Source organism: Gopherus flavomarginatus, chromosome 3 (genome assembly GCF_025201925.1).
Source record: "Gopherus flavomarginatus isolate rGopFla2 chromosome 3, rGopFla2.mat.asm, whole genome shotgun sequence".
Classification (NCBI taxonomy): Eukaryota; Metazoa; Chordata; order Testudines; family Testudinidae; genus Gopherus; species Gopherus flavomarginatus.
The window spans coordinates 154,432,900-154,448,765 of NC_066619.1; the positions used below are offsets into that span (position 1 = coordinate 154,432,900).

The following is a 15,866-nucleotide window of genomic DNA, read 5'->3' on the forward strand; positions in this document are numbered from 1 at the left end:
GCAGAGCACTTAGTCAATTGCTTCCTGGTGCTGCAGTTGTCACAGATTAAAAAGAGAGACAGGAGATAAATCAATCACAACCTGGAGATGAAGTTTCCTTTTGTCACAACACACATTGAAGAACTACAATAGACCAAGACGTCAAAGAGTTGGCTGGGTGCCATGTCAGGAAGAGAGCAAGGGGCCCCTGAAACTGCTCTAGCAGCCAAAGCAATTCAAGCTTCCCACAGGCTTTGGCTCTTGCAGTTACAGAAAGTAGGATTTATGCTGCCCTTCTCACCCAAAACAAACTGATCTACAATTCAAACTGTCATATACAAATAAAACAAGCTTACGGTATTTCCCTGTATTCTGAAGGAAGGGAAGAAGACAACAGTTCAAATTTTCAGTGTTTGTTGCTCTGTGTTGAGCAGCAAGTGCTCTAGGTTGAATCAAACAACTGGTTGCACAAGTACAAGTTTAATCTCTAAACGCATCCAGAGCAAGAGGGGTGGGGGGAAATACTTTTCACTGGTTACAGGAAACAAATTTCTTACAGTACCTCTATTACTTCACACTAGAAAGTGAATAATACCTTATAGATTCAGAGTAGTTAGAAACAGAAGAAACCTGTCACCTAGTCCATCTCCCTGCTAGTACAGGATTGTTCCTTACAGTAAATTTCCTAGGGTTTTGGCCAGTCTGAGCCAAACTGAGAAGTTCCAAGTCATGAGGCTTCCACAGTTTCCCTAGTTGTGTTATTCCACAGCTAAATAAATCTCATTGTCAGGAAGTTTCTCTCGTAACTGCGGACTCTTACTCTTAGTAATACCCTTATATATCAGACTGAGTCTCTAACCATCTTTGATGTTTAAGTCGACACACATATAAAGGATGCAATATTTCCTACATCCCTGTAGTTATCTTCCAGGCTATAGGTATTTTGCTCTTTTGTACTTTCCTCATAAGTCAATATCTCCAGCCTCTTCTCTCAATTCCCTTCAGTTTGACGTTACCAGAAAGATATTAGTGTTCACCACTGAACGCATTACAATAGGTGCAGAAATAGCAAATATGGGAGAACCAATTGCCAGTTTATCTGGCCTTTCAAGAAGTCTTTGACAAAGTCCCTCACAAGAAGCTATTCGGGAAATGTTACTACATATCTTTCTAATTCAATTTGATCTAGTACACTTACATCTAAGTCCCTTTTCATTACTTCGCTATACTTACTGATGTGTGCAATTCCTCCCAATCTACAAGCATGTTGATGAAATTCATGTATGCTCTGGAAGAGGGGGAACACTTGAAAATATTAAGACAGACCACTCCTCCCACTGACCCTTCTCTAGCTCACTAGACACCTCTTGCCCCAACTCAATGAATTGCTGTTTGTCATTACTTTTTCTTTACGGACTTTCAGTTTCTAAAATGACTTGGAATAACTTTTTCAAAGACAGTTTAAATTAATTTTTCAATTAAACCTGTGAGACAGTTCCAAATTCCGTCTAGAGTCTAAATATATCTATTGCATTCCCTTCCACTAAGTCTATTATAAAAAGCAAATCAAGCTTGTCTGGCATAATTTCTTAATTACAAACTTCATGTTTCCTGTTCATGATTTCACTACTCTCTAGATGTCCAGTGACTTTTCTATCTGTAGTGAAATGAGGAAAAATACCAAGTGAAATTAGACTTGCAAGAAGTTAAACTGCCAGGATCAGTCTTTGCGGATTTGAAAACAATTTTAAAAAATCAGTACTTCGCTTTCTTGAAGGTTTCCATGATTTTTCAAATAGAATTGTCAGTGGTCCAACAAATTCGTTGGACAATTTCCTTAATATCCTAGGATGTATAAAATACATTGGACCACTTGTGTAGGCTCATATTTTTCAAGTATTCATTTACCTACTCTAAAATTGATAGTAACTTTTTTATTTTTAAATATATGAACAGACATGGCCTTCCTAATCTACTATTCAAACTTTGATATTTTTCTTGGACAGATGTAAAGAAGGAGTTCAACATCTCAACTGTCTGAGTCACTAATTTAATTCTACTTATAATTAATGGGACTACTTTCTCCCTAGTATTACTTTTTCCACTTTCTATGTTTGCAGAGGTCTTTTCACTAGCATTAACTTGCTTTTAAAATAGTCACAGGGCATATTCAAGACAAGAGTTAAATTTTCACCCAGTTTTATTTTCAAAATTACTTAGAGGGAAAGAGTTGGATGATCTTTGCTTCCTTGACAACCTGTACGTATTAAAATATTCAGAACAAGGTTCCTCCCTCATTTCACTGAAATGGTTTCAAAAATTAAAAGTTTAAACATAGTCAAGTTTTTCCACCACAAGTATCTGGGCACGCAAACATAGCAGAGGATTCTGGGAATCACTCAGTAATGTCTGAATATGCTAAACGAATCAGCCAAGGAACGTTAAGCAATAAATCATTCAGATTTCTGTGAAGCCCATCTTTCCCTAAACTTAAAATTGGGCCTTAAAAAAGAAATTGGAATACTTTAATATTTCTACTGTACTTGAATGTAAAGTGCATTCCCCTTTACAGAAGCAGAGCACAATACAGTTGCAAATATCAGACCATCAGAAAAGGTCCATATGCCACGGAGAAAGATTCCAAGTGCATCTTGCAGCAAGAATAGCCAAATGCCATGCAATTTACGCAATGGCAGACTAAGATTAGTTGTCAGTAAAAGTAGAGCCCTGAAACAGAACGGTATTTTTATAATGTTAACTAATACCAACAACATGCTCGGTACTGTACAGAACATGGAAGAAAACACAGTCTCTGTTCTGCAGATTATACAGTCTAAATATTAGACAGCAGTTCTGTTAGATTGGTCACATACAGGTTAAACATGCAGAACAGAAAAAGTGTAGAAAGAAGGTCTAGACTGCTTGTGGGATTATAATGTCAATATGTTTTCAGAAGTCTTGACAGAAAAGTCTTGTAGAAGAAGTTTGTTCTGAAGAGATTCAAGTGTAGAGAGGGAGGACCCTTGCCAAACGTTTTGAAAGGCATTCCATACAAGAGTAGCATGGGTGAAGTGACAAGAGGGACAGGCAATCAGGAAGATGGAGAGATACAAGTATGTGCACAGACATGTAGGGATCTGAGAGGATGAGGAATTTGCACTTCATGAAATGGTAAGAGTGAGACAGTGGAGTGTTTCAAAGAAAGCAGTAATGTGGTGGGGCCATGGGATGAAGGACAAATGGGTACAAATAAGACAGACAACACAACACATATGTCCAGTGTCCACAAGAGATCAGACATGAATATTATAAATCACCATTACTGATGATAAAGTTATGTAGATTCCAAAAGAAATTAAAAAAAAAACCACCCAAAACACCAAGCCCACTTTTGATACCAAATCTGACTGCAGCTACACAATAGATATGAGAAACATTAAGAAAGGAATAATGTTTGTATGTCATTTACACACTCATATAGGTCTAGGCTAGATGATTAACAAGACTTTCCCATTTTTGACTTCTCAGTGCTGTAGTGTTCACTACAATACTCTACCCCCCCCCCCACACACACTTTTGTTATCCAGTCAAGGTGAAAATGTTTCATACAACAGGTTTCTACCTCTTCCATTGAAATACTATTCTATAATTATACAGATCTCATCAATAAGAAATTTCAAGCCAAACTATTCTTAATGTCATGTCATTATTTCTAGTTACATTCCTTTGAAGCCTAAATAATCTCTTTGTGATATTAATATCCTTCAAATCTATTTAGATACAACATAATAGGGGGCAGGAAGCATGGATTTTCAGAACCCAAACTGTACACAAATTCTTGAAGTTAATGAATTAAAAAGCAAATTAGAAACAGCAAACAAAACTGAATATACGGAACTGATTTGATATTGTTAGTGCACAAAAAACAACTGTAACTGATCAGCACTTTTTGGAAAAACACTCTGTGAATGGCTAAGGCAAATCCAACCAGACACACAAACGGCTGACCTGCAGGGACAGAGTTTCTCTTGTTAGCATGCTATCTAGGTAGTTTAGAACAGGGGTCGGCAAACTTCCAGAAGTGGTGTGCCGAGTCTTCATTTATTCACTCTAATTTAAGGTTTCATGTGCCAGTCAAATATTTTAGCATTTTTAGAAAGTCTCTTTCTATAAGTCTATAATATATAATTAAACTATTGTTGTATGTAAAGTAAATAAGGTTTTAAAAAAAGGTAAAAAAGTAAAAAGGTTTAAGAAGCTTAGTTTAAAATTAAAGTGCAGAGCCCTCAGGACCGGTGGCCAGGACATGGGCAGTGTGAGTGCCACTGAAAATCAGCTCGCGTGCCACCTTTGGCACGTGTGCCATAGGTTGCCTACCTCTGGTTTAGAATAGGGTTCAAAGCTTTATTATTATTTTTTTAAGATATCAATAAGAAATAGGTAAGAGATTTGCAAAAAAGAGATGCAGTTCACAAAGGGTCACGCTATTAAATACGTGTTTGTAATTCTACCTCTCTCTATAAGGTAAATAAAACTGGCTGATGATAAAAACATGGAAAACCAGAAAAAGTAGTGCAAACATCATGTAGAAACCTAAAGGTATACACTTAAGTATGTCTATGTTACAACAGCACAGTTATGCCTCTGTAGCACCGTAGCGTAGATACATCCTACATTGCTGGAAAGTTTTTTTCTGTCAGTGTAGTAAATCCATCTCTCCGAAAGGTGGTAGGTAGGTCAATGGACAAATTCTTCTGTCAACCTAGCTGTGTCTACAATAGGGGGTTAGGTCGACCTAACTACATTACCCGGGGCATGACATTTTTCACAGCCCTGAGCAATGTAGCTAGGTCAAGCTAATTATTAGGTGTAAACCAGGCCTTAGATTACACTTCTGAGTTGATTAATGGTACATAGTGTTCACTTAAGGAAATAAAATAAAGACTAAAATAATCAGAGGCAAGAGATTAAGGGCTTGTACACACTACCACTTATGACGGTATAGCTTATGTGACGCAGGGGGTGTGAATAAGACACCCTTCCAAGCGACGCAAGTTACACCTAAGCACCGGTGTAGACAGCGCTATGTTTGCAGGAGAGCTTCTCCTGCCGACATAGCTACCAACTCTCATGGAAGTGGTTTTATTATGCCAACAGGAGAGAGCTCTCCCGTTGGCATGAAGTGTCTTCACCAGACGCGCTACAGCAGTGCAGCTGCACAGGTACAGCGCTTCTAGGGTAGACTAGCCCTAAATCAAAGCACGACATAAAGACTTAAGGCATAGGAGGTGATCATGAATCACTTATCAGAGATTCTACAAAATCTATATTATAATATACTACACCACCACAAAAGCTTCACTACATAATCTTCAATATTTAATGCAACATATAGTTATAACATGATATGAAACCTGGTAATGTCAGCTAAAATTGCTTGACTCCTGCAAAGAAGTATCATATAGTTAAAATGAAAATACAAATGCCTGAACTAGTGTTACCTACGATCATTACAACTCACAAGATAACAGAAAAGAGACTAAGAAAAATATATCTATTTCTCTTTTTTCTGTTTTACTTTGTGCTTTTGACAGCACTTTTTGTATATGGTCAGTTTCCTCTTTACTTATTCAGATTCCCCTGCTTGACACACATGCTGCAACAGAGAAAAGAATAACATTTAAAAATAAATATATAGGAAAATGATTGTAAAACCATCAGAAAATAAGCCAGCAGAATCAAGGACAGGAAGTGTACCGGAAGTTACTTTAAATTCATGTGTGGAAACAGATGAATTTGAAAGTTTATATTTTTTTAAGTTTAATAAGATCTTTGTGTAGCCATAAAATGTGCTGAGAAAGGATACAAGCGTACTAACTACCAATTTCATTTCTGGGTCTTGAATGGAAAGTTCTGAAACCCTGAAAGTATTACCACTGCATTTGACAATAGAAGACTATAAATGAGGCTTTGAAGTAAAACAACAGCTGAAGAGTGCAAGTTGGTAGAAGTCTAACTATAATCAGAAGTAGTGAGAACAAATTTGGGTTATTTGTATTAAATTTAACAAAGGGAGCCCACCAGAATGTGCTTCGGGCCCAAATCCTCTTCAAAAGGAATCCCTCTTAACTATTAGCAAGAGCATGTCTCTACTGCAGCTAATTACTTGACTATTTAAGAATAATTGTCTCTCCCTGTTGTAAACAGAACAATTAGACTTGTAATAAGGACAAGAAGTTCAGGGATTTTGAAAGTGTATCTGTAATTCAGTCAACTTTGCCACCAAAAGTGGAAAATTCCTAGATTTAATAGGACTGTATCCCCAGGACACAGATAATGATCCCTGTAGGGATACTGCCATATTCAAAAAGGTGCAATGAAGGGCAACAAAAATAACTCAGAGAGGGGACGAAGCTATACTGCTTAGAGTAAAGAGAACCAAGATGGGAAGGATCACAGTAAGTATATAAATGGACTGATGCTAAATGGCAGCTGCGGACTGTAGTAAATGTCTTCACACAAAAGACAGAGGGAAATTTGGAACCAGAAATACTTCAAGAGGAAACAAGAGATTTTATTTTGTGTGGGGGAAGGGAAGAATGCCTACAGCCTTCTAGATATCTGAAGTTATACTGATGTGATATAAGTCAATGTATTTAAGATCAAGGTTTAATAGACCAAAAGGCTCTTAATGTCTGTATTTTTTCCTGCAGGCAGGTGGAGAGAGAATGGGAGAAGAGAATGGAAGCCATTCACTTCTGAATCGAAAAATTTACTGCTTATAAAGATTTAGAGAGACAGTCTCAGGGGAAAAAAATACTTTTACATTCATTAATTACAAAAGAATGGGGGTTTTGTCTTTGTGCATTTGAGACAATGATTTTGTACAATGAAAAAATGAGGAACTGCTGAGTAAATTTACACATTTAGATGGAAAGAAAAGCCACCAATTTAACAGAGCACTACTGAAATGTGTAACAAAGCTGAGAGCTGTAGAACTGGAGACTCAACCCACTACTGGATGCAATACTTCCAGTCATTTAAAATATAATTTCTGGTAGAAATGATGTAATATGTGAGAGTGGAACTGTGAGACTGCTAACAATTTAGGAGAATTCTAATCTGCAAATTAATGATCATATTCACAAGAATAGAATGATGCACTAGTATCAGGATGATGTTCTGAACACCTTAGCAACAGGAGCTACTCCTGCCCCTCCAGCAAAACTAATAGCAGCTCTGTGGTACTAGGAGACTGCAGTGCTACTTTGTAGACAGAGTGGGGAGTTCAGAAAAAAAAATCTAAAGGGAGTGGGGTGGAGAGAAGTAAGGTCAAGTTTCTCTGAAGTGGGGCTTGAAGCATCCACCAGGTGTTTCTAGATCCTCATCCTCTAGCTCTTCTTCCCTTCTACCACACTTCCGTTCCCATTTCCAGAGTCCCTGCACAGACCTCAATGTGTTCTGGACACTCCTGATGTGTCAACATGGGAGTGCTGCTGGGCCAGTCTTGGGAAAGTGAATGCAGCAAGACAGTTATGCTGAAAAATGGGCTTGTCAATCCAGCAGAGAAAGGTATAACATGAGCCAATTACTGGAAGTTGAAGCTAGACAAATTCAGACTGGAAATAAGGGATAAATTTTTAACTGACACTAATCATTGGAACAACTTATCAAGGGGTCATGGTGGATTCTCCATCACCAACAATTTTTAAGTCAAGATTGAATGTTTCTCTAGAAGATGTGCTCTAGTCATTATTTTGGGGGAAGTTCCATGGTATGTTTATACAGGAGGCCAGGCTAAATGATCACAATGCTCCCTTTTGGCATTGGAATCTATTAATGAAAAAGCAGGTCATATGAAGAGCATCTCCTGTAGAGAAATGAAATGAATAGACAATCCATCTTGTAATCAGTTATATTTAAACTGGTCCATACTCAAAATGGCTGGACACACACAGTTTGAGAAAATTCAGTCAGAACCACTGCATGTTACTATAATACTTCAGAGTATCTCTCTATAGAAGTAATCTCATTTTTAACGTTCAATGTATTTCTCCGTGAAAAGATGAGTCATACAAAGCGTTTACTCAGGAAGAGTTCCCACTGGAGTCAGTGAGAAAAGTAAGAAGGAACAAAAGAACTCTCATCCACACTTTCAAAGGAGTTTTTAGATTTTTTCAGCTATCTTTTGATAGCTCAGTCTCTGCTGACTTATATGTTCCCCAGAGCAAAGGATAATACTCAGCATGATGATACAAATGCATTCTAGTAGTCCTCCTCCAAAGGCGCTAGCAGTGTCATGAAACAGATGATCTAGAGCAGTGGTTCTTAACCTTTACTGCAGCCTGCACCCATTTGGTTCTCAAAATAGGTCCTCATACCCCTTGTCAAAAATCGCTGAAGTAGGTCAGTTCTTTAACCCTACATATATCACAACTACAGAACAAAAGACAGAGTTTGATAGTATATTACAGTAATCGTCAAAAAATGTATAATGTTAATAAATACATAAGTTTGAGTAAACAAAGTAGTTGTACTTACGTGCCTGTGCTTAATTTGTGTTTTTGATGATTTACCTTCTAAAAAATTCTGGCATGTCTCGCACCCCCAGAAAGGGCAGCTTGAAACCCCAGGGGATGCATGAACTCCAGGTTAAGAACCACTGATCTAGAGCAACTGTTGCCAGTTATGTGTTATTGCCACAAGAGCAAAATCAGGTACAGAGTAGGCAATATCAAGCCAACTGATGATTCTACAAGATGCTTCTAGATGGCTATGTAAAAAAAACCCATGAGAAGGCAAAGCTAAATATTGGATTCATGCAATCCCACTCAATTTAAATGTAATGGGAAGAAAATAAAAGATGGTCTGTAGGATGTGGCAAAGGAATATTCACTCATTGCCCAAAAGGGATTCTGCAACAACTGAGTCAATATGACTGATGACCTTCCTTGCTCTAATCCTCTGACAGTAAAGCTTCTCATACAGTTACATCTCATTTTTTCAGCAAGCTCACTGTTCCCCAGATTTAGTAGGAACATTTTGGTTAATTAAGCAATAAGACATGCCAAGGCATATGTTGCAGTTTATTTTATTTGCTGGTAAAGAGTCCTCTTAATATCTACAGTACCACAGTGTTTCCTATTGTATACTACTGCAGAGCTAAGATAGACCAAATTAATTAAAAATAGCCTTCTAGTTTTTCCTTTTTAAAATAAAATCAAGAGAGATTTTATTTTCCTAGTTAAATTTAAATTTATTTATTTCCTTTAGAGTAAAAGTTGAGCACTGAGGTTGCAAGTTAAGTACTAACGGAAACAACAATAGTCTAGTGCCAAAGGAGGATAAGGAGAAGGTCTAAACATGTAATGGAATTGTCAAGATTTGCTAATATAGGCAAGCAGTTTCATGAATATATCTGATTTATGTCAATGTACCAGAATATCCCCATGTTTATGAAGCTTTTAAAAAGTAACATTTGCAACAACAGTTAATATACAATTACTTCCAATACCCATCTTCATCTCTTTGCAAATAGGGGACAAAAACCTGTGCCCCTGGTGTCTTGTTACCACAACCTCCTGTAGAATGGTACAGTTCTCAGTTCAAGGACTCAGTACAGTCTTATGAAAAATGCTTACAATATCCTTTCAAAAGAAATATTATTACAGGATCAAAATAAACAACGTTGCACACAGAAATCTTGCCTTTGAAAGTGGTCAGGGTTCTGTTCTTATTTTCATTTTAAAACCATAATAGCTAGTAGTATAGGCTCAGAAAAATAAACATCAAGGGGAAATTATAAATATGAAACAATTTTTGCATAAAAGCACACATTTAGGAAGTAATTAAGATGCGGTAGTTAAAATTGTGGTGGTGAACATATAAGAAGTCTCCACAATGAACTATGCATTTCTTTGTCAATGTCTTTTTGTTTTTTTAAACTAATGCTTCTTTATCCACTAGCATAAATAAAAAACAAAGGCCAACAGCAGCATCCATTCAGTCTTTCATTTATGTATTTCAGAAAATTAAATTTTATGTGCAGAAGTTTTTCAGATGTGATCTCTGGACTTTAAAATTCATTGCAACATCACTAATATCATGGAGCTTTAAAGTCATCCCCATAATTCTACCACTCCCAGAGTAGTACTATTTCATCTTGCAGCTGGGAGTTCAAATGAGCGTACCACACAGCTTTGGCTCCACAGCCCACCAACAATAATCTGAGGGAGAAGGTAGGCACAAATCTATTTGTGGGGGGGGAGGCCCTACAATTCTTTGTAAGAGCATATGGGGTTCACCACATCAGGAGGTATTTCAGATCTTATTTTGGTTCAATGAATAGGGTAGGGGTAGTAGCACTGATGAAGGAGAAAGTCTGTCCCAGTAGCCCAGGGCTTGGGAGCAACCCTATGATAAGGCAGTGTATGTGTAATACAGAAGAAAAGTTTTCTAGAACTTTTCTGAGTTCCCAAGGGATTACAAAAGGGAAAAATATAGCAAAAAGCATTTTAAAAGACATTGTCAAGACAGTCTGATAATTGCAAAATAAATTATATTAAAGATGGGGCAACTAGGAAAATGGGGGTTTTCATTTAGGTTTTAGTACTGTGTTCAGCATTAGGGTTTCCAACGGCTTTCAAAGAAGGGATCACAAAGGAATACAAAGTGAAAGACCGGAGCTGCCGGCATGGGAGCAAATCCTTGGACCCTCACCCTTTGAAAATAGGAGCTGAAGAGAAGTACTCAGAATTTTAGCTACAGCATTTGAAAATACTTTGTTTACATAATGTTATACAGATTTTTGGTAAAACACATAATCCAATTATCTTTAAAATTACTAAAAATCCTTATTGTGAAACTAAGTGTCACAAACTGGTTCCAGATACCATAGCCTCAAGAGGGTTTATCATCAGGACTCTTTGGATGAGGCTGTGGCATATGGAACCAGTTGTGACACTTTACTTTCACAGTAAGTAAGGTTTACTTGAGACCTGGCACTGCTGCCACCAGGGCTTCGAAATTTCCCTTGCATATGGTGAGCGTTATAAACTGATACTTAAGAGTTAATGGAACAGAAGTACTTCATACTTCTTTTGCCTGTAAAGGGTTAACAAGATCAGTGAGCCAGGCTGTCACGTGACCAGAGGACCAATCAAGGGACAGGATACTTTCAAATCTTGAGGGAGGGAAGTTTTTGTGTGTGCTGTTAGATTTTGGTTGTTGTTCACTCTGGGGGCTCAGAGGAACCAGACGTGCAACCAGGTTTCTCTCCAATCTCTCCGATACAGGCTCTCATAAGTTCAGAATAGTGAGTACTAGGTAAATAAAGCAAGTTAGGCCTATGGTTGTTTTCTTTATTTGCAAATGTGTATTTGATTGGAAGGAGTTCAAGTGTGTATTTGGCTGAAAGGAGTTCAAATTGGTATTTTGCTGAAAAGATTTTAATTTGTACTTGTATACTTAGGCTGGGAGGGTGTTCCCAGTGTCTATAGCTGAAAGACCCTGTACCTATTCCATTTTAAATTTACAAAGATAATTTTTACTGTTTTTTCCTTCTTTAATTAAAAGTTTCTTGTTTAAGAACCTGATTGCTTTTTTATTCTGGTGTGAGACCCCAGGGGACGGGGTCTGGATCCACCAGGGAACTGGTGGGGAGAAAGGAGGGAAGGGGGAGAGAAAGGTTAATTTCTCTCTGTGTTAGGATTACTTTCTCTCTCAGGGAGAGTCTGGGAGGTGGAGAGAGAAGGAAGGGGGAAAGGTGAATTTTCCTCTGTTTTAAGATTCAAGGAGTTTGAATCACAGTGATCTTCCAGGGTAACCCGGGGAGGGGAAGCCTGGGAGAGGGAACGGTGAGGGAAAGGGTTTACTTTCCTTGAGTTAAGATCCAGAGGGACTGGGTCTTGGGGGTCCCTAGGCAAGGTTTTGGGGGGACTAGAGTGTACCAGGCACTGGAATTCCTGGTTGGTGGCAGCGCTACAGGTTTTAAGCTGGTAATTAAGCTTAGAGGAATTCATGCTAGTACCCCATCTTTTGGACACTAAGGTTCAGAGTGGGGAATTATACCATGACAGTGAATAAGATGCTTTCCCAGCTAAGTTTCATTAGCTTCAGCAAAACCTAAACTCTCATGAGTTTCAGTTTTTTAAAAAAGGAAGTTTTTAGCATCTTATAGTTGCAAAGAAAACCTTCCAAACACAAACAGAGTGTAATCAACATAGGTGTCCTTCAGAGTCTGCACACAGTGAGTTCCAATGCCTTTACTGTAGCTCTGAGGGCTCCCAAACTGTAGCAGAGTGTAAACTGAACAGACGGTGGGTTTTCACAACTGTTATTGGGAATCCTATGAGCGCTCATGTAACTGACCAGAATCACATCAGTTTCATTCTGCAGTACCTTAGGAATCTTACAAGAAGCATCACTGGGAAGGATTCCTCAGCAATAGAGGTTAAGGACAGATAAAGTAGTGGAAATTCTTCCCCCATTACAGCTAGGGTGACCAGACAGCAAATGTGAAAAATTGGGACAAAGGCTAGGGGGTAACAGGAGCTTATATAAGGAAAAGACCCAAAGATCGGGACTGTCTCTATAAAATTGGGACATCTGGTCACCCTAATTGCAGCAACGAGGACACTAAAGTGGGAGGAGGAAAGAGAGAGAGAGATTATTAGGGAGAAGAACAATAGACTGGCTTGACTTCTGGCAAAGCTGAGAAAAGGAGAGAATAGCCAGACAGTTCTTCAAGAACATTGAGTGGGCTAGAGGAGGCACAAAAGACAGTACTTGTCAGTCTAAAGTATATGTATTCTGTAATTTATCTGCAATGAAATGTGTTTATGATTTTTATAGTTCTGATTTTGAAGTGGACATACAAGAAGCAGTGAAGGAAGGAAGGTGGGAGAAGAGTAGAGACACATTCCCTTTTTGGCCTCCATATCTATAAAGGAAGCCTGAATTTAGTAGATTTAAAAACAAAAAAGTCAGGTCTTATTTATACCTCATGAAGAAACAAAAAACGATATCATCAGAAACACATTTTTTCCCTTTGTTTACAGGTCACATTCACACTGATATTTATTGGGAGATTGCTCACAGAAATGTTACCAATAAATAATGCATACATCCCAACAATTATAAGCTTATCCCTCTTCACTCCCTGAAATTGTTCCCTACAACTCTTTTTCACCAGAAATCTGCACTTGTCAATTCTGACTGCTCATTTTAATAAAAAATATGAAACTGTATATTGGCCTTAGAGATGGGGGGGGTTACATAATCTTAAGGGTACACAATAGTTAGATAATAAATAGTTTAGGATCCTGAATTATGTCAGGGATTTTTATTAAAAATCATTTTTTATTTAGCTTTTTTGCTAAGGCAGTTTTAGTAATTCAGGATAGCAGTAGCAAGTTGCCAGATGGTACGCCTACAGAACTATCTTTAATTTCTTCCTTGGAGATGCAGAGTATCATTTCTGAAACTCTGCTGTAACTTCTTTTTGAAAGGAATCTGTCAAACTTTATTTTTTACCCAGCTTTTGATAGCATGACCTGCTAAAGAGTACATTCTGTAGCTCTCTTTTTGCTCCCCTACAGATGTTTACAAGGATCTTTTCAACACGGAAAATACTGATTATACTGAGAAAACAGTGACAACATGCAACACTGCTGTCAAATACAAGCAGTAAATAAAACTTCTTTAAAATTCATTAACTTCTCTCAATGATAAAATTAGATATTATTTTGATAAGAATAGGTACACTTTTATTTAAAAAAAAAACTATTTTCAAGTTGAAAATGTCACCTTGAATTCTTCCTACATAGCTAGGTAAGAATGAGGCAAATTTACTCCATGCTGACCACTCACTGACCCTATCAAAATAATGGAATAATCATGGGTCTGAGAAATGGACACTGAGAATATTCTCCACATTGCAGGAGGTGCTCATCATGATTGGATCCCATATGAACATAACTGCTGTGAAAGCAGCAAAGAATCCTGTGGCACCTTATAGACTAACAGATGTTTTGGAGCATGAGCTTTCGTGGGTGAATACCCACTTCATCGGATGCTGTGTTATTTGGAAACCCAGTTGACAAAGAACGTGGGATTTTATCTTGCGCTTCAGTGGCAAATTGGAGAATTACAGCATTTACTGAAGATACGACCTGCACTTGTATAGAGGATTGGTACATCATCATATGGTACACCTAACAGAAGCATCTTTATAAAAACTTCATAATAAAACTGCACCAGATAAATATAAAAATGTGTACCCAGTTGGAAAATTAAAAGAGAGCACTATATGATTGGACTGGAGAAAGGGGGGGAAGGAGGGAAAAAGACTTTGTTACCTGCAGCAGCTATTAAGCCTTCTCCTGAAGCTATGTCTAAAAATGTGTGTTTATTTTGCAGCCTAAAAAGTGAGTGAGATATTGAATATGTAAACACGTTCATGTGTTATATAAGATTTTGTTTTTGATGGGTGTAACCAGAATAATAAAAGATAATTCCGGGGGGTGGAGGGGGAATTGAGGAGACATAACTAATCTTTTTTAGGAAAATGCTTGAAATACACCTCTACCGCGTTGTAACGTGACGCAAGAGAACATGGTAAAGCAGTACGGGGTGGGGGGGGGGCTGCACACGCCAGTGGATCAAAGCAAGTTTGATATGCGGTTTCATCTATAACCCAGTAAGATTCTTTGGCACCCAAGCGTTATATCGAGGTACAGGTGTATCTAAAATGCTTGAGATATCTACTTGCCAGTAGGAAGGTGAAAGCTAGGTGGGGAAGAGAACAGGCATACATTTCTGCTGAATTTGAACTTTAAAAAAACTTTTAAGTTTATAGACCTTAAGATTTGAAAGAAACTCTTTCAGTTATAAGCAAAGGCAGTGCTGTCCCCTTCAGTCTGCAGACAGCTCCAGTACCTTTGCTGCTGTTCCTAGCTTTGCTGAGCAGCAACAGAAACAGTCACTGAAGTTATTCATACAAGAAGTTGATCCTGACCAATGGAGGCTAGGGGAAAATGGTATAGAAGAGACCTGCTTCACCCCATTCCAGAAGCCAGGAGGCTCTAGAAAAGGAGAAGAGATAGAAGTGTATCTTTGTCTTTCAGCAGCCAAAGGTGGAGCTTCACATTTTACTGACACCAATTAGCCAGAGGCCATGGATTATGAAACTAACCCCCCACTCACAGACACACACCAGAATCCAAGGACAACATTCTGGTGTCACTCTTGCTCTTCCCCAGCAGCTTGGGATGGTGGAGGAGGGGCACAACTAAGCTTCTAACGAGGACAGTGCCAAGGCCACCCAAAAATCTTTTGTATCTACCACTGTCTGGCAAGTTTGGTCATTCAGCTGGTAGGTATCTACCGATTCTAGCCTTGACTAAGATACTGCATCTGCAATTTCAGGTGAATTGGGTTGGTTTTGGCAAGCTTAACTAATGTAATGACTAGATTTATAAAAGAAAGCTAGTATCAATCTTAATGACAGAGAGAATAGTGTCTCTCCATGATGAGAGAGTCACTACTACTCCAGTTCCCAAGAAGAAAGCATCTCCTCCCATGCTCTTTAGAATTAGGCCAACCATATGGCATCTAACAGTTATCAATATAAGCCTTTACCAACTTTCATATACCATGCCACTAGTCCAGCGAAGACTTATGTATGCGCTTAATTTTAAGCACCAGTAGATTTTGTAAACTGGGGCCTAAATGAAGTTTAACTATTAAATGGTATCTTTTTCAGCTGTGTAATTCCACCCCTCCTTCCTTCTTTGGAGTGCATCTCAGTTTAATTAATAGGTCACTGAACTGGTTTACATTAATTGTCTTAAGTACCTTCTTTCCATTCCCAAGGGGAGAAACAAGGA

At 38.2% G+C, this 15,866-nt stretch overlaps 1 protein-coding gene across 2 annotated transcripts in view; it reads right to left on the bottom strand.

The window, feature by feature from the left end:
• MOB1B (MOB kinase activator 1B) overlaps positions 1–15,866 on the bottom strand; it is a 72,126-nt gene that overhangs the window by 54,821 nt on the left and 1,439 nt on the right. Inside the window, exon 1 of one of the 2 annotated variants that reach the window (XM_050945079.1) lies at positions 336–423. The exons of the other annotated variant lie outside the window; for it this stretch is intronic. The gene's annotated coding sequence lies outside the window, so the exon portion shown is untranslated. Of the gene's footprint in view, positions 1–335; positions 424–15,866 lie in introns of those variants that run through there. 2 annotated transcript variants of the gene reach the window in all.